Source organism: Tachypleus tridentatus, chromosome 13 (assembly GCF_004210375.1).
Source record: "Tachypleus tridentatus isolate NWPU-2018 chromosome 13, ASM421037v1, whole genome shotgun sequence".
Classification (NCBI taxonomy): domain Eukaryota; kingdom Metazoa; phylum Arthropoda; class Merostomata; order Xiphosura; family Limulidae; genus Tachypleus; species Tachypleus tridentatus.
Window position 1 is genome coordinate 250,494,830 of NC_134837.1, and position 20,867 is coordinate 250,515,696.

Genomic DNA, 20,867 nt, shown 5'->3' on the forward strand with positions numbered 1-20,867 from the left:
ATAACCAAAACTATATCACTGATATTTTGCTGAAAGTCTAGATATTAACAAATGTTAATTGTGAAACGTCATTCATTAACTGTTATACGTTTTCTATAGAAATTAATCTGACACCATCGGGATTGATCCTTACTCTTAATGTTGCTTTTATGGTTAGTCTGTAGAAAATTCAAGGATTTTTTAGAAGCTTACATTAATTACGACAGGGACTAATGAACATTTCTACACATCAAAAATGTTGTCTAAAGTACAACGTAAGTTCCTAGTAAAGACCCATAGAAACACAAAATGTTCTTTAAAAAGTGTGATTACATAATCTTCAGAAGAAGCGATGATTACTTAGGCACGAGAATCTTAAAGTCTAGATCTGTACTATAGAAATATCTCTATGAAGGATCAGCAAAGTCCGCCCTAAGTTACTTTTACATATATAAACAGTTAACCGTTGCTTTAACTTTAGTGAATCATTTGTAAATGACGTATTAAGTTTAGAAGCACGTTAAGTACCTTACGTTTTACAGTGAATATTAAGAGCAGAGCACAGACAGCCCGTTATGTAGCTTTGAGTATAATTCCTACCAAAAGAAAAAAAAAACCTTTTGAACAGTGTTTTAGAGATAATTTCTAAGAAACACTTTATTCGACTATTTATTGTTAATTAAAAAACTTTTAAACTTTAATAATAATTAAACATTAACTGGCGCAACCATTTCGTTCCATAATGAGAGCATGCCAAAACATTCCTTTTTTCGCCCAACAGAGATTAATTTTCCATCACTTCAGATCATGACGCCAGGTTTCAAAATATTGTATAGATTAATTTCTACGACTTAATCTTTACATGAAACATCTAGTCGCGCAGTGATAAAGGTTCTGTATTTGTGTTAGGTGTTTAGATAGTCAATATAGCAGTGATGTTGGACATGATAATTTATAGCAACAGAGTTAACATTTACCCACAAGTAGTTCTGCAAATATTTCATAATTTGTGTATATTATATAGTGTAAAAAACACTTAAAATCAGCAAACTGAGTTACTGTAGTCAAATTTAATTAACCTGAAACCACTATCACTTAATCACATTCAGTATATTTTTTTATCTGGCCGGTATAGGTTTTTAATTACACACAATGACCTATCTGTTCTCTACCCACCACGGGTATCGACACCTGGTTTTTTACCGTTGTAAGTCCCTAGACATACCGCTGAGCCACTGAGGGGCTTATCTTACCGCTTTATACTATTGTCTTTTATTTATAGCTACTGAATGCTATAATTCAGAGAACCAGTTTCAGAGACTTGAGTAAAAGATAATGTAGTTGAAATGAATATCAAATATTCTAATTTATCCTGTCTTTATTTTTATAGTTTTGATAACCGTAGTGATCCATCACATCTGTAAGTGTTTGGTCTTGTAGAGTTGACTTTCAAATCTTTTCATTTATTGAAAGAAAAGAGTAAGAAAGAAAGTTAATGAACCATTGTTATATGGAAATTAACGTTTTTCGATTATGAAAGTCCAATACGAACTACAAAGAAAAATTAAATATTTTATTTTTATTGTCACAATATCTGATATTCCGACTGATAAATTATTATTAGTTCCAAATCTCTTTGTCAACAGTTAAAGGTAGAGCAAAAAATTATAATTAATCATTGGATGAGTCATTGTATCACTCTGACTCTTAGTAGTATCGTCTTCCTTCCTTCTGTTTAACGATTGTTTTTTGTTGATTTTTAAATTTCACGGATTTGGTTTGGTTTCTTTTGAATTTCGCGCAAAGCTACACGGGGTTATCTGCGCTAGCCATCCTTAATTTAGGGTGTAAGCTAGAGGGAAGGCAACTAGTCATACCATCCACCGGAAACTCTTGGGCTATTTTTTTACGAACAAATATTGGGACTGACCGTCACATTATAACCAGGCGGTTAAGGAACTCGACTCGTAATCCGAAGGTCGCGGGTTCAAATCCCCGTCACACCAAACATTCTTGCCCTTTCAGTTGTTGGGGCGTTATAATGTTACGGTCAATCCCACTATTCGTTGATAAAAGAGTATCTCAAGAGTTGGTGGTTGGTGGTGATGACTAGTTGCCTTCCCTCTTGTCTTACACTGCAAAATTAGGGATGGCTAGCACAGATAACCCTCGTGTAGTTTTGCGCGAAGTTCAAAACAAACAAACAAACTACACGTAAATTGTTGTGTGCCTTTAAGTATGTATCAAATGTACATAACTACACACCCACTATTATGTACTTTTAAATATTTATTGATTAGACGGATCGACTAATTTGTGGTTTTTTCATAATGACACACTTATTTGTCTGGCCTATTTTAAAGCAATAACAGTTTTGGTTCTGTAAAAATACTTGTGAGAAACGAAAAACACGCGTTGCTTTACATGCCGAAAAAAGGAAATCTCTGATCCAAACCTATTATTTCAAGTTCATATGACATTAGAATGTTCTGTTACTTCGGAAAGCTGATATCCTAATGCAAGGAATGTATAGTCATCAGCAGAATTTCTCGTCATAAGATCAGTTAAGATCATTTCCTTAGTGAATAAACGTAGATAAATAGGATATGTTGGGATTTATAAACATTGTTTTGAACAGCTGTGAGAAAGTGGTATTTAAGTATTTATGAGACTTACAGTAAAACCTAATATCTAACGCATAAATTTTGGTAAGTGTTTTAATGTTGCAAAGGGTTGTCAAAATGGGAAAACGTACTAAGGACTGCAAAAGAAAAACTGAGATTATCAAAAACTCTATACGAGAAAGTTTGGAGTATAGGCGTAACCATGGTGATGAGTCTATAGCGTGAGGTTTTTGTTGTTGTTGTTTTTTTCTGCTCAAAGACTTGGAGGTATTTTCAGAGTTGAAAATGCTGTGGTGACGTACCAGTATCACAGCAACCTAACTCAACAAACATTACCCAGTGGACGGCGTTGAAATAGACCTTGCTTTAGTTTAAAAACACGTTACCCTGCTGAATAAGCGGTATTGACAGGAAAAGCAAAGAAAAAGTGATATAAAACTTACGAAATGTCCAACCAAAAGCCACCGTGGTACTCTTAACGAAAATTTATAGTACTAGTTGGAAAAATAATGTTTTAAAAGAGGATAGAACTAATCTATAGAAACCTCGTGAGACTACAATAAAAGTGGCAAAGAAAAAATACAGGTAGGTAGCTTCATGAAATGAGTGACTTTAAACAAGTTCGGTATCGTTCTATTAAATAATACGAGAACAGAACCTGTTGTATGTTATTAAAATTATGCTACAACATTAACCTACCTACATTTAGTGAGCAGTAATTATGATAAATATATCGGGTAAACTGAAAAAAAAAAACAACTCTTTTCTCATGACAACGTTCGTGAAATATTTAGTGTTGATACTTCGAAGTCAGACTTTTAACCACCAGTGCGTGCGGCGCGTGCATTTCGCCAAACATACCAATTCATACTTTTAACCATCGGTGCACGTGACGCGTGCATTTCAACAAGCAAAGTTTCACGAGGAGTTTCAGAAAGCTGTATCAGAGTGAAGAGCAAGATTACTCAGCTATCTTCAGACCTTCTGTGGAATCAGAGTGAATAGTGAGAACTGATTGCTCAATCTCATCAGGATATCGTATTTTAGTTGAATTTTTAGAAGCGACACTTTTACAATGCTATTTCCTTAGTGCTTATAGCAAACCTTCTAGAATGACTTCCGCTTGGTTTTGAGTACATGATTGGTTCTCTAGTTCTTGAACAATGTTATTCCAGGCTAATACCTTGGAGAAGTTGTACATTTCCTTGCAACAGCTGCGTTCAATAGCTTTCTTCATGTTTCCTATCACAACACTCGATCGTTCGGCTTTCTTTTATTACTCCATCTACGGTACAGTAATAAGAATGAATGTTCTGCAAGTGTTAGAAAATATAGGTGGCGTACGTATTACATTAGTTCAAATACTGTCAATCTGTTTGTTTATTTATGGAATTTCGCGCAGAGCTACACAAGGACTATCTACGATAGCTATTTCTAATTTAGCAGTGTAATATTAGAGGAAAGGCAGCTAGCCATCACCACCCACCGCCGCCTCTTGGGCTACTCTTTTACCAACGAATCGGCTGCCACATTATAACGCCCCCACGGCTGAAAGGGGCGAACATGTTTGGTGTGACGGGGATTTGAACTCCCGACCCTCAGATTACGAGTCAAGCGCCTTAACCAACTGGCCACGCCTGATCCCATACTACAAACAACATGTTTGTGGATTCGATGTCAGAATCACTTTCAGGGGGACTCTTCTTATTCAGTGGCTTCTGAACATTCAAATAAGAAATTTTACCACTTAAGAAGACTTTATGCGAAATCAATACATTGGTTTTTAAAATGATAGTTTATTTAATTCAATATGTATTATTCAATTTTTTTTTCTTTCAGTATAACTCTAGTCATTTTCTGTTGATACACGGTGTAACCACAGCAACCTATTTAATTCTCTTGAACTAATTGAATAGTTTTAACAAACAGTTAAGAAACCAAAGCCAACAATAACATGTAAATACTATTCTCTGAATTTAAAAGGACGTGAACTGCGTTTTCTATTCCTTTTTTTTCAACAATGAAATAAGCCATTTCTTTTATTATGCCGGGTTTAGAAAGAAATCCTGAAAACAAACTTTGTATGTCACATATTACGTTCATTACGTAATTTATCTTGTATTATGTGAACTAGTGAAGAGCTCACGTTTCTCATTCTAATATTTTATGCAAACATCATGTTATCAATACACTTGTTTTGGATGTACAGAATTCTAAGAAAAAGGTTTAAAACATCACACTTCATACAAAACTGTCGGTAAAGACATAGAACAATAATATTACTAGTACAATACAGCCTAAAGATTACATGACGTCGGTAAGCCTAAATGTCTTCGTCAAGTAACACTCAAGTATATATAAGCAACACGTAGCAACTATTTTGTTAATGTGCATTATTGTTAACTTACTTATAAAAATTAAGCCACTATTACTTTTACTTCCTGCTGATCTAAGCATATGTTGCAGAAATAGTCGTTTTTAAAGTTGACAATGTCTCAGCATAGGTACAGATCTATAACAGTTTGTGAGGTTTTGCCTAACAGTAATATGGTAACGTATCTATGACATCAATGATTCGGACCATGCAGTCTTTACTCTGTTCTGGAAGGTAAATTAGGGTGCTACCGAAAGCCAGTTTTGTATACTACTGGAAGACAGTTTGCGATGTAAATTGAGGTAGACTAGGCGCCACATCTTTGGGTGGAACTCAAATAAAACAAAGCCAATTAATCCCCTTACGAAGGAAAAAAAATATATCATCTGAGAACTCTGAAAATGTTTGGATTTTTTATTTTATTATTCACCTGATGAAGTTAAACTGATCTGAATTAATTTCTGCTCAGTTTAAACTCCACCTATAATGTTACAGTTGAAGGGTATATTTTACTTTAGACAACTAGTGTGAATACCATGTGAAAATACATTATTAAAACCATTATATATTTAAAACTTATTTACCATGCAAACATGCTTTATATAAATTGTTATTATTAGATGCCGACAAAGTGACTAGAAATACGTTACCAATAAATTCACTCACATAATTAATGATTTTCTGTGTAGATGGATCTATTAAAAATTTCCTGTACTTGATAAAATATTACGTATTTTTGTTGTTGTCATTTTTCAAATACTTGGACCTAGTAGTTAGCATATCAGGGTGCACAATGAAAGGGCATGAATTGGAAACATTATGCTGTTTAACATGTCTTGGACTTCTAGTTGTTGTTGTTGTTTTGAATTATGCACAAAGCTACTCAATAGTCTATCTGTGTTCTGCCCACTACGGGTATCGAAACCCGGGTTTTAGCTTTGTAAGTCCGCAGACATACCGCTGAGCCACTGGGGGGCCTTGCAATTTCAATTGAGGGCGTCTAATAAAAAATGTAGTTACCCTATTCTTTGGTTGAAAGAACTGGACAAAGAAAGCTTTGTGACGGCGGGTGCTGCTTATTGCCTGTCCTTCTCTAGTCAGTCGTTTAAAATTAGAGACATATGTATCTGAACCACAGGAATTTTCAACTTGATCCTATAGGTCACGTGCGCAAAAGGAGCCATTGAGGTGAAAATACCAATATCAAAAACGTTTCATTCATTTTTTTACACGTGTCGCTGATTGTTGGTGATTGTTGGAAAAAACATGTTCAGTGTCCAGTTTATAATTACAACATGCTTTGAATATTTCTCTTGTTTTCATGTAAAAGCTACAACATGTTTTAAATATTTTTCATGTTTTCATATAAAAGTTACAACATGCTTTAAACATTTCTCTTGTTTTCATGTAAAAGTTAAAACATACTTTAAATATTTCTCATGTTTTCATGTAACAACATAACTAATTTTTTAAATCTTACCAGAATTTAATACCACGATGTTTAGGTTTCAAACAGACTGCTATTCCTTGCTTTTTAAAATTTCTGTTATGCACAACAGGAACTTAGAACCAGAAACAGCGTATTAAGGATATATTATTGTTTCTCGTGATGCTTCTATGGCTGAATAAAATGATGCCTGAGTAAAAATTTTCCCTATTATCCTCGCCCGATCACTCACAACCTCTGATATGTCAATCGACGTCAGCAATTACGACTTGAAAAAGAGTTACGATATGACTGAATACCGGCCCTATTATACTTGTTTTATTGTCAGCAAGACAATAAGGCTTTCTATCTGTAACATTACTTCATTTATTAACCACAGTTGAATGACTTACTTGGCAAGTTGCGTTCATTTTCTTCTCGCCGGTAAAACTGACTGTTACGCAAGTTTTTGAGGCATACATTCTGTTACGCACAATTTAATGATAGGTCATAAATAGTTAGGTTTAAGTACAAGATATAAATTTGACCATTTAGAATTCAAATTAATCTAAAAAGATTTAAAATAGCCTTATGTGAAACACCACACTCGAATATTGTGTAACAGATACATTCTAACACTGATATCGTATACATTCATAATAATATATGTAATAGGTATTGTTTCTTTACATGCCTGTATATACTAGCGTGTACAACACTGATATTCTTTATACGTCCATATAATTATACGCAATAAATATTATTTCTTTGCATACTTATCTTTCACTAGCAAGATACAATATCAATACTATGAATACGCTTATATCATCACACTACAATATCCTCACCTCTCGGTAGCTCAGCGTTAATTCTCAAGGCTTACAACACCAAAAATTGGGTTTTGATACTTGCGATGGGCGCAGTACAGATATCCCATCGTGTAGCGTTACACCTAACAAAACATTGCTTCTTCTCTATTAAAACTTCTCCCGAGCCAAACAGGATAGATTTTTCTATATCATTTAGATATTATAAGATAAAGTTTCTCTATATCCACATATAAAGCTTATAAAGTAACTGGATGAAAGTGGCATATCTCTAGAATAGTATGATGAATTTTGTAATTCAAGAAACTATAAAATTTATTAACTCGAGTATTGACTTATCTAGAAATTTAATTGAAAATGTACTACCTTTAAAAGTTTGGAGGTAAATTTTGATTTTTCTAATAGCAGTAAATTTTAACCTCGATATTTAGACTATATTACAAAAGTTACTGGGCGAGTAAGCAAATAGTTAAATCAGTTAGTTCACAATCATTGATTCTATATCTAATAAGTTATTGTTATACCTCTGACAACAGTCATAGCTCGGAATCTGTCACTAATACACTGTATCAAAGTCTTGTAGGTATTAAACCATTATTCCTTCAGAACAATAATATTACACCATCCCTCTGACAAAGTAATAATATTACATCATCCCTCCGACAAAGTAAAAATATTACACCATCCCTCCGACATAGTAATAATATTACACCATCCCTCTGACAAAGTAATAATATTACATCATCCCACCGACATAGTAATAATATTACACCATCCCTCCGACAAAGTAAAAATATTACACCATCCCTGCGACAAAGTAATAATATTACACTATTCTCCCCTCAAAGCAATGACATTACATTATGCCTCTCTCAGAAAAGGAAATTACACAATTATCTCCCTCAGAGCAATAATAATACACCATCTCTCTCAGAACAGGTGCCATTTAAGTGGTGGATCGTGACCTGTCGACCAAAGCTCTCAGACAATGTTCTGAGACGACCCAAAATGATTGGATGCTTGTCTCTTTAGATTTTTAATGTCGTTTTCCCTGAAGCAATTCTTAAACAGACACAAAGTAAGACAAGGCGCGTTATCACAATGATAAAAGTAAACGAATTATTGCATTATAAACGGCAGTGCAGCATTGTCCAAAATGTCATTATATTGTAAAAATCCCATACTTACAATAAAAAGACCAAAGCCATACATAAAAATAGCTCAAATCATTACACTTCCTTCACCACTGAGACACCTTCATTGCAGTAGTGTTTGGTCAGTTGACGCCAAACCCAAACTTGTCCACCCAAGAGTGAATTGGTCCTAAATGACTAGCCTGGGCAATGTAAATTCCTGCATACTAAACAATTAAAATTTAAAATCATTTTGTCAGAATGCACTGGTCCATCAGAGAGAAATTGCCTGATTTCTTGGAGGGATAATCCTACCCTGGGTTCACTATATATTGCAATTCATCACTACATTTCCACTGTTCAGTATACCAGTATTGGCTTTTGAGGTGTTGTTGGCTTTTGAGGTGTTACTTTTCATCAAACCTTGCTACCTATGGTCTGAGGACAGAAACTCTTTTGTGAAAACCGTGGAACTATGAATGAGTTGACCATTGTAAGAGCTAGCATTGTCAATTTCAAAATACAAGACTCAGTGGCGTGGTCGTAAAACCAGTTTTAATATTATATCTACATATGTGTTGCGTTTGAATAACAATTACCTTTTTACGTCTATCTGCTGATGGTTATTCTTAGTTATTGTATTGCACTATATTTTGGCTTGATAATAGAATTTAAATCTTATAAACTGTATACCTATAATGTTAAATTCGTAGAAATGAATACAAACATTTTTATAACATTTATATCAAGACTCTTTGATTCTACGTGTTTTTCTACTATCATGAATGTTGAATTCGTAGATATACTCTTGCTAGAGCATGTTCCACCTATCTTAAAAGTCTAGTGCCTAGTTTGTAACATATTTTTGTTTGTTCATGTTTATGTGTAAAGTCATTAATTGTTTTTAAAAGTGTTTGTTTCTTTTGAATTTCGCGTAAAGCTACACGAGGGATATCTGTGCTAGGCGTCCCTAATTTAGCAGTGTAAAACTAGAGGGAAGGCAGGTAGTCATCACTACCTACCGCCAACTCTTGGGCTACTCTTTTACCAACGAATAGTAGGATTGGCCGTCACATGATAATGTCCTCGCGACTTTTGGTGTGACAAGGATTCGAACCCGCGACCCTCAATTTGCGAGTCGAATGCTTTAACCACCTGGCTTTTTTCTTTATGTGCTAAATTTATTATAACTATTGCAGTTGCATAGCGTTTATAACTATAGAAACATTTAAAAGTCCAATAATATTATTTTCACTTTCACACTAAGCACAATTTTTTTGCAAATAGAGCATAATCTTATATTCAGATGACATTAACTGAACTACAGTTTTCAAAAGTTCAGTTAGTAGTTTATGTGCTTCTGTAGATGTGTTTGAAAGTGGAAAAAATTATCTGTTTGCCTTAAACATAAGAAGTGTACAATTAAAGAAGCAGTATCAGTTACTTTAAACATAAGAAGTGTACAATTAAAGAAGCAGTATCAGTTACTTTAAACATAAGAAGTGTACAATTAAAGAAGCAGTATCAGTTACTTTAAAGGTAAGAAGTGTACAATTAAAGAGGCAGTATCAGTTACTTTAAACATAAGAAGTGTACAATTAAAGAAGCAGTATCAGTTAATTTGAACGTAAGAAGTGTACAATTAAAGAAGCAGTATCAGTTACTTTAAACATAAGAAGTGTACAATTAAAGAAGCAGTATCAGTTACTTTAAAGGTAAGAAGTGTACAATTAAACAAGCAGTATCAGTTACTTTGAACGTAAGAAGTGTACAATTAAAGAAGCAGTATCAGTTACTTTAAAGGTAAGAAGTGTACAATTAAAGAGGCAGTATCAGTTACTTTAAACATAAGAAGTGTACAATTAAAGAAGCAGTATCAGTTAATTTGAACGTAAGAAGTGTACAATTAAAGAAGAAGTATCAGTTACTTTAAAGGTAAGAAGTGTACAATTAAACAAGCAGTATCAGTTACTTTAAAGGTAAGAAGTGTACAATTAAACAAGCAGTATCAGTTACTTTAAACATAAGAAGTGTACAATTAAAGAAGCAGTATCAGTTACTTTAAAGGTAAGAAGTGTACAATTAAAGAGGCAGTATCAGTTACTTTAAACATAAGAAGTGTACAATTAAAGAAGCAGTATCAGTTAATTTGAACGTAAGAAGTGTACAATTAAAGAAGCAGTATCAGTTACTTTAAACATAAGAAGTGTACAATTAAAGAAGCAGTATCAGTTACTTTAAAGGTAAGAAGTGTACAATTAAACAAGCAGTATCAGTTACTTTAAACATAAGAAGTGTACAATTAAAGAAGCAGTATCAGTTACTTTAAACGTAAGAAGTGTACAATTAAAGAGGCAATATCAGTGACTTTAAACATAAGAAGTGTACAATTAAAGAAGCAGTATCAGTTACTTTGAACGTAAGAAGTGTACAATTAAAGAAGCAGTATCAGTTACTTTGAACGTAAGAAGTGTACAATTAAAGAAGCAGTATCAGTTACTTTAAACGTAAGAAGTGTACAATTAAAGAAGCAGTATCAGTTACTTTAAACGTAAGAAGTGTACAATTAAAGAAGCAGTATCAGTTACTTTAAACGTAAGAAGTGTACAATTAAAGAAATATCAACTCTGGCCAAAAATGAAATTTACGTACGTATTTTACAACGTTTTCTTTTGTTTAAATTAATAATAAAGTATGAAACGCTAATATATTAAAAAACAACAACTTTACAATACTATAAGTAACGGACAAGGTCAGATGTTAAAATTGTTAGAAACCTTACGTCGTAAGAGCGAGATCCAACTTTGGAATTTTGGGTGTGCTAGAAGTGTGAGAGAACTGAGTTCAATGATGCATAAATACAAGAATAAACACTGACTGCTGTTGACTGGCTTCCCTTCTTCTTGTCTGTTAACTCATAATTAAACGCTATGCGCAGGTTAATTATTTTACTGAATGTTGCACAAAATTGCTCGATTTCTGTCTGCACTTCTTGTTCTTTGATTGTTGTTTTTTTTAGTCCTGAGATTGTCTGTGACCGTTGGGGGACCATAGATGCTGATGTATCACTGGTGGTTCTCGCGGCCCCATCTACTCTCCATGTAACCGTCCCTAATTTAGAGGGTTCCTTTCATTTTATTTTTTGAATTTCTCTCAAAGCTACATGAGCGCTATCTGCCCTAGCAGTCCCCAACTTAGAAGTGTAAGACTAGAGGGAAGGCAGCTAGTCTTCATCACCCGCAACCAACTCTTGGGCTATTCTTTCATCAACGAACAGTAGGATTGACCGTGACATTATAATGCCCTCACGGCTGAGAGGACGAGATGTTTGGTTTGACGGGGGTTCAAACCCACGACATTCACATTGAGAGGACGAGATGTTTGGTTTGACGGGGGTTCAAACCCACGACATTCAGATTACGTGTCGAGCGTTTTAACCACCTGACCATGTCAGACCAGTTTAGGTGGAAAGCACCTACTCAAAACCACTTACTGCTTAGGCTACTCTTACCAACAAATAGTGGGACTGAACGTCACCTTTTAACGTCCCATACTGGAAAGGTCGAATATGTTCGGTGATAACATTTAAACCTAAAACTCGCAGACCTTTGGTTTAACGCCAGGCCTATTACGCACTGTGTATCTTTGCAAAAAAACTGAAACGTAAAAAAATGATACATTTTCCTTACATTAACACAAATAATTTTACAGCAAAGCTTTAAGATTAATCATACTGTCGTATTAACTGAAAATTGTTTTTCTTTGAAATACTTTTAACATGCGGATAAAACCGCATTCGTTGATGTTAGAGCATGACAGAAAAAAATGAAAACAATTCAATCCATTTTATACACTAATACAGCAACAGATCTAAAACATTTTACAACTTAGAACGTTACAAATAAAATAAAGTCACACAAATACAAGTTTCTATGGTAATAACAACAGGAATATTTACTTTTTTCATTCTTTTACTAATTATATATTGTCTGCAATCAAATGCCAGCTATCAGTTGTTTCATTAAACTTTTTATGCAGTAATAACTGTAAACGTCTATTTTATTACATCTGCGTCAACTGGACATCACAAAATCTCAGAAGTATTCCAATAATGTAGTTCCGATTTTAATGAGTTTCTAAAGGCCTAATATTAACAGATAACAGAAAACTGATAAAACCTAAAGAGGAGTCTTTACTCTTTAACTTTTTCCAGAACTTTATTTTGTAGACCATAACTGAAAAATATTGTGCAGCAGGGACAGCGCCACCTGGATCCCTCAGTAACATTTGAGGGGGCTAACATATCTTTTCGACCTTTCCCTCAGTATTAAAATAAAAAGTGTGATTACAAAAGAGAGAAACAGGTGCGTCTACTGCAGGGCGTGATATATCGGGCACTGCTGGAAAGTCCCCCTTCCCCTCACAATCTTAATGAACTTCCTGCTTCACTGAAACTTTAAGTATACGCCATTGGAATTCCGTCTCATTATGTCACCTTCAAGACTTCAAAAAATGTCCTTAATAATGATTGATACTAAAACTGTTACAAAAGCCGAGCAGTGACAGAATAGCCATTATATAACTTTTGTTTCGCTGTATGAAAACATTTATTCTGAAAAAAAATTGTTAGACCATTCTGTAACACGTGAATGTTTAAATCCAGGTTGGAAACTTAATTTGTGGGAAATTCTTTGAACAAACGGTGTCTGAAAGATCAAGACTTCGTGTCTGGAATGAATTGCACGATATTCTGTTATTAGACTATCAATTCGCATAAAAGTTTAAAATTGTCAACCTACATAAATATACACACTTGAAATTTATAACAACCAAATTAAAGCGATGACTAAAACAATCGAAATAATATTTGGGAATTCAAAGATCCTTTACAGGAAAACAACAACGCTTAAGCCAACTAAGTGTATTTTATAGGTATAAATATATATGTGTGTGTGTGCGTGTATACACATCTTTTGTACTTCTTTGATATACAGAATATTTTTTCTTTATTTTGTTGGACGCTGGTAGGTGAGTGATAAGTTTATGGACTTTCAATGCTACGATGCAGATTGGATTCTCCACAGTGGACAAATCGCAGATATCTGACAGTGTAACTTTGCGCTACAAAAGATCTTTGTTTTATTTTTCTTTGGACCCCCAATAGCACAGTGGTATGTATGCGGAGTTATACAGCTAGAAACCGGTTTTCGTTATCCGTGATAAACAGAGCACATATAGCCCTTTGTGTATAACAAAACAATTGCTTTTCTTTGTGGTTGTCACGGTATGTTTCCACCTAAAAATGGTTTTGTTTTTAATATTCATTCATCGTTGCTGTACAGTGCTAAATAATCGAATAGATACCTTTAATGAAGACTCAGTGGGTTCATTATCTTCAGTTGTTTGACTTATGAAAATATCTTGCAAATCTGTCAAAATCAAAATAACCGTTGTCCCAAGTGAGTTTTCACAAAATGTGCTATAAACGTATTTCACTGTAGCCGCGTAATGCGACGCCTATCTGTTTTCAAATCCCACAATCAACCTTAAAGTATCAATTTGTGCTTCGTGAATATAATCATAGTACGTTGTGTACTTTAGTTTTACTGAGAAAGTTCTTTAGAAAGGGAGGGAACAAGGCAGCAGAAGAAGTAATTTTTCTATCGTATTTTTGTTTAAGTGGTTCGCAGGGCACTTGTCTGAATGTGTGTAAACGACGTCTCTTTCTGCCACAATAAGACAACTGTATATTGAATGGCATTTCGATATTGACTCCGTTTCTTGTAGCACTCGGGACTCAAAGTACTGAAAAGGCGGCTTCACATTCAACCTTTCCAATCTCTTAGAAGAGATAGGCTCTTTTTTTTCTGGTTCATATTAGATCGTTTCTTGTCGTCTTCCTGTAGTTGAGAAAATCGTGCTGTCTTTCTACTCCTTATTTTTAATTCTAGTGTTCTCTTCGTCTACAAAAGACATGTTTTAGATTAACACAAACTCGACAGTTCAGTTTGTTTATTTTCCGGGAGTAAACGCCACAAACAAACATAATAAGTGTTGTACCGAATACGTTTTGTCTAAATAAACTTTATGAATTGGTGGCGTTTATTTATTGTTATTGTTTACAGTTGATCGAATCTCGGTTTGAAGATAATATTCGCAATATTCAACCTAAACAGCACATTATTAACGCATCACCGGAGGAAGGGCAGTATCGCCCGCCGCTTGTAATTGAATTGATTGTCACACTTATAATGCACATTTTTGAAAGATACAAAACTATAAAGAAACAGAAATAATAATATTTTACGTACAATAAATTGTTTCTTTGTTTTTTTAATTTCACGCAAGTACACGAGGGCTGTCTGCGCTAGCCGTCCCTAATTTAGGAGTGTTAGACTAGAGGGAAGTTAGCTAACCATCACGATCCACCGCAAACTCACGGGCGACTCTTTACTAACGAATAGTGCGATTGATCGTCACATTATAATGCCCCCCATGGCTGAAAGGGTGAGCATTTTTGGTGTGATGGGGATTCGAACCTGCGACCCTCAGATTAAGAGTCGAACATCTATACCACCTGGCCATACTGGGCTTACGAGCACTTGCATTTTAATATTTTCAGCTCGAAGGACAACTTACCAAGTCAAGAGACCCTAGATTAACTTAGTTGACTATTATAATTGAATATAAGGATTAACTTTCAGAGTTATAACTCCCTACGATGAAGATAGAGAACATGTTAAGTTTCATATTGCTGCTCTAACCTTGGATCTTTCGATCCTCAGCACGTCACACAAACCAACAGGCTACCAACTCAGGTAAATAGAAAGGTAGTTGCGAGTGATATGTGAATAACTTTATTTCTGTCGATATGTTTTACTGTTTTTAATTAGCACTAATATTATAAAAAGTTTCTCTCGATTTATGTAATTTCTTAAAGCTAGATTTCTTAAACTGCACTTTTTCTTCCCAGTTATTCGATTTTTTTTTTGGATTAAGGATCATAACTTAAAAAATTAATTTTATTTTGGGGTTATTTCGTCCATTGTTTCTGTAAAACAGTTATAATTATACGATGAATAGTTTTTGTTGTTGTTGTGAGGTGTGTATTATGTAATAGTACAACTCCGTACAAAGTGAAGCTGATCTGTGATAACATGTCTCACGTTTTACACCGAATACGATTTGTATCGTGTGCAATGATTGGATCCCATTGAAAATATCATGATTCTCTCAGCCAACAGAAGTTCAAGCTTTACTTTTTTGTTGTTAGGAAGAAAAGATTACCATTTCTAAACTGCACCTTAGGTAATTTGGAACTCAACATTACCTAGTAATTGTTTGTTTGTTTGTTATGTTTGTTATTAAGTCTGAAGCTACATAATCTGTACTATGCCTACCATGGGCATCAAAGCTCGATTTTTAGCGTTATAAGCAATCAGACTTACTGATGGGTTACACCTATTAAACTTACACAATATTTGACTTGACACAGTCTGATATTAGAGCGATCGAGTCGCAATTCACCAAGACACGGGTTTGAAACCCATCGCCGTACATGCTCACCCTCATAGCCGTGGGGACATTGTAATGTGCAATCAATCCTACTATCCGTTAACAGAAGTGCGGCCCAACAGTTGACGGTGGATACTGTCAACCTATTACCATCCCTCTGGTCGGCAGTTTAAAATTAAAGATGGCGGCAGGTATCGTTAATAGCTTCGCCAAAAATAAATAAAAAAGAAACAAATAAACAATACACGAAAAGCTGTATTTTAATATCGAAAATACGTTCGCCTTTAACAATAGGTAAACTTCTGTCAATCTGTCTACCATTTGAATTGAACTCATAATATCACCTTATGTACATATAGATTAATCGATCAGATCAGATGCTTTTAGGACTGGGCCCGTTCGACTCGTAATCTGAGGGTCGCGGGTTCGCGTCCCGGTCGCGCCAAACATGCTCGCCCTTTCAGCCGTGGGGGCGTTATAATTTGACGATCAATTCCACTATTCATTGATAAAAGAGTAGCCCAAGAGTTGGCGGTGGGTGGTGATGACTAGCTGCTTTCCCTCTAGTCTTATATTGCTAAATTAGAGACGGGTAGCACAGATAGCCCTCGAGTAGCTTTGTGCGAAATTCAAAAACAAACAAGCTTTTAAGACTGAGGCGTCGCTGACCTGAATTTTATATTCTGAATAATATATTCATACCTGAAAGTTGAAATCTGTTTGATAGTATTAAAAAAAGAATAGAATGCTAGGCCTGTTGACTTTGCACGTTTCACAAGATGTATTAAAAAATACCTGAGGTATTTGAGGTTTTCCACACGTGTTTCTTAGAGCCTCCACGAGGTTTCAGTGACTAATTAATTTGTGGTAAAGATAAATGATGAGAAAAATAAAATCATTGCAGTATAAGGAAACCTGTAAATCGCATGCTTTTTGATGATATATTTTTTCTTCTTTACAAGTGAATGAAGGAAACCAGTTCTGGAGGCTCTGGTATAACGTAATATTCCTACACAGTATTGATTAACTCGGCAGGAAGAAAACAGTATACTTGAATTAACTTGGATTTTAAGTAACGTCGATACATTTTCAATAAAGACAGCTCAACTTTAAAATATTACACAATCCTTGTTAATATTCTTCATTTGTTCTACTTTTACATTTCATTTATTACACGTCTCGAGTTTGTTTGTTTGTTCGAAGTTAAGCACAAAGCTATGGACTATCTGTGCTCTGCCCGTCACTGATATCGAAACCCGAATTCTAGCGTTGTGCGTACGCAGAATGCCGTTGTACCACTTGAATGGGGTCGCAAGTTTCAAGAACATAAACTTTGTGCCAACTCACGAAATTTTACAAAGGTTGCTACGTATGATGTCAACTAGTCCACTTTTGGATAGTAAAGTTTGGAGACGGTTTCAAAGGTTAATGATGATAAAACACCTTATGTAAATTGTTTACATTTATCGAACTTTTTAGTGTTTTTTTCATTACCAATTCAAGCCATTATGAATCTTTAATATCTGCCAAAGTACTTGAATTCGTGTTCGTTGTTCCTGTCTTCGTCAATATATCCTAAACGGATATTTTTCGTACGAATACATATATATATATATATATAAATTATAGTAAGCTGAAGTCAGATCTTAAAATATATAAACATTACTGATCATTGATTTGCAGTAGGATATATTGAAAACATTCTCTTTCCGTACCGTATAGAAATGAATGGAGTAAATCATATAATCTATAGTTTTGTTATAAAACTCCCTGTTGGAAACATTCCGTAAAGTATTCATAAATAACATTCTTTCAGTAATGGGAACCTAAGTGAGTTTAGGAACCAGAATTATTTAATTGAAAATGAAACGTAAACCTCTGAAATGAACAGTTCTACTAACATACAAAGATAATGCCAATGTATTCATACATAAAAAGGAATGTACCATCAACTCTAAACTCTATAGGTGGCCACTACCGACTCCTTGAAAAACATAATAGAATGTTGGGAAAAGAAATAGTCGAACAATTAAAAGCATAAATTCTACACAGTATCACATCACACGTCTAAATTTACCAAAATTTCACAAACACGACAACCCTCTCTGTCCGTAAATAAATGCTGAAATCCATTATACGACGCTATCTTGTGGATATAATATCAACATTAAAAGCTAAAGCATCATCATGTGTTAAGAACTCATCCTCTTGTAGTGATTATAAGTGCAACATCAAGAAAAACTAGCCAAGTGTTCTCAACACTGTATTCTAGAACCTCCATATGTTCTCCTTATCACAGTACTCACTAACCTCCAAATGTTCTCCTTATCACAGTACTCACTAACCTCCAAATGTTCTCCTTATCACAGTACTCACTGACCTACATATGTTCTCCTTATCACAGTACTCACTGACCTCCATATGTTCTCCTTATCACAGTACTCACTAACCTCCATGTGTTCTCCTTATCACAGTACTCACTAACCTCCATATGTTCTCCTTATCACAGTACTCACTAACCTCCATATGTTCTCCTTATCACAGTACTCACTAACCTCCATATGTTCTCCTTATCACAGTACTCACTAACCTCCATATGTTCTCCTTATCACAGTACTCACTAACCTCCATGTGTTCTCCTTATCACAGTACTCACTAACCTCCATATGTTCTCCTTATCACAGTACTCACTAACCTCCATATGTTCTCCTTATCACAGTACTCACTAACCTTCATGTGTTCCTATCACAGAAATCAATAACCATCCTGTGTTCTAATCACAATACTCACTAAACTTCACGTGGTCTTATCACTGTATTCACTAACCACAATATAATCTTATCACAGTATTCACTAAACTTCACGTGGTCTTATCACTGTATTCACTAACCACAATATGGTTTTATCACAGTACTCACTAAACTTCACGTGGTCTTATCACTGTATTCACTAATCATAATATGGTCTTATCACAGTACTCACTAAGCTCCATGTGCTCTTATCACAGTACTCACTAAGCTCCATGTGTTCTTATCACAGTACTCACTAAGCTCCATGTGTTCTTATCACAGTACTCACTAACCTCCAGGTGTTCTTATCACAGTACTCACTAACCTCCATATGTTCTTATCACAGTACTCACTAAGTTCCATGTGTTCTTATCACAATACTCACTAAGCTCCAGGTGTAGTTATAACAGCACTCAGCAACCTTTGTGTTTTTTATCACAGTACCCACTAACCTCCATATGTTCTTATCAGAGCACTCAGTAGCTTCCGTATGTTCTTATCACAGTATTCACTATCCTCAGAGGTTCTTATTGCTGTATTCAGTAGCCTCTACATTAAACACTCCCAGTACAAAACCCTCAAAACTGCTGCTCTAAGACTGGGCATGAACGGTGGTTAAGGTGCACAACTCGTAGTGTGAGAGTCGCGGGTTCGAATATCCTGTCACACCAAACATGCTTGCCTTTTCATCCATGGGGGTTTACAATGTGATGGTTAATCCCACTATTCGTTGGTGAAAGAGATGGCGGTGGGTGGTGATAACTAGCTGTTTTCCCTCTAAACCTTACACTGTTAAATTAGAGATGGATAGCGCAGATAGCTCTAATGTGGCTTTGAGCGAAATTCAAAAGATAAACAAACAAATAAACACGCTGCCCTAAATCCCAAATTTCTGCTGACAGATATTGACAACACATTTGTTATACGAAAGGATTATAAAATTTAAAAATCACCTGGACAGGCATAATTTTAAAATACGATCCACATTGGAATTAAAATTATAACAAACTCCATCTTTCGACATCGTGGTTATCAACACACGTTGATCAAACTCTATATGAATTTGCAGTAAGCCCCAAAACACTGAAATATTACGATTATAAATATAACTGCCCCAACAAATCAAAGACGAGTGTCACAGATTGCAGACGTTCTAGAACGAACAAGATTTATGAGAACGAAAAAAACAACAAAGAGGAAGGAAAATGAACAAATCACTACAGTCATTCTTGACAATGGATACTCTTAACGCTTGAAAACGAATGAAATAGATAAAATATGCCAAGACGAGAAGTATTTCAGACGCACAACCATATTCCCCTTTATCGAAAATTTCTATGGAAACATAAATATGATATTTAAACAACAACGTCAGAACGGTATTCAAAAGCCACAACACAATACGATTGCAGTTAGTACATAACAAACCATCAACGAAAAGGAAGATCATCGCTTATAGCATCTCTTGTATATGTAGACTTCAAAACCCTGCAGAAACAAAAATATTAACATCGTTAGGGTTCAGAAACATAATAGTTATACAAGACTTTCCTGTAACGATCTACCTGCAATAGCCTATTGTGCTAGAGGGAAGAACCGTGGAAAAATATGGAATAATATAAAAGTAATTGGTGTGAGCCACACATAAAGAAAAACAAAAGTAAAAGAGGGTATGAAACTTAAGTGCTACGTCTCTGAGTTCTGGTGCATAAATATATCGTTTACGTTTGAAATATTACAAGGTAAAAAATTAATAGATTTAAATTCCACATATCTTGTACCGGCCCGGCATGGCCCAGGTTGTTAAGGCACTCGACTCGTAATTCGAAGGTCACGGGCTCGAATCCCCGTCACACAAAACATGCTCGCCCTTTCAGCCGTGGGGACGTTATAAAGTGTAATCAATACCACTATTCATTCGTAAAGGAGTAGCCAAAGAGTTGGTGGTGGGTGGAGATGACTAATTGCCTTTCCCCTAGTCTTACGCTGCTAAATTAGGGACGGTGAGCGCAGATAGCCCTCTAGTAGCTTTGCGCAAAATTCAAAACAAACCAAGCCTATCTCTTGTACTGACTACATAAGCAATTTGTCAGATAAACCCTCATCGTTTCTGGGTAAATTTTATCAAAGCTACAAAGTCCACTGGGGCTCCTCTGCTTCACCAGCCAGCTTTCAGCATTCAAACTGTAACCTCAAGTCT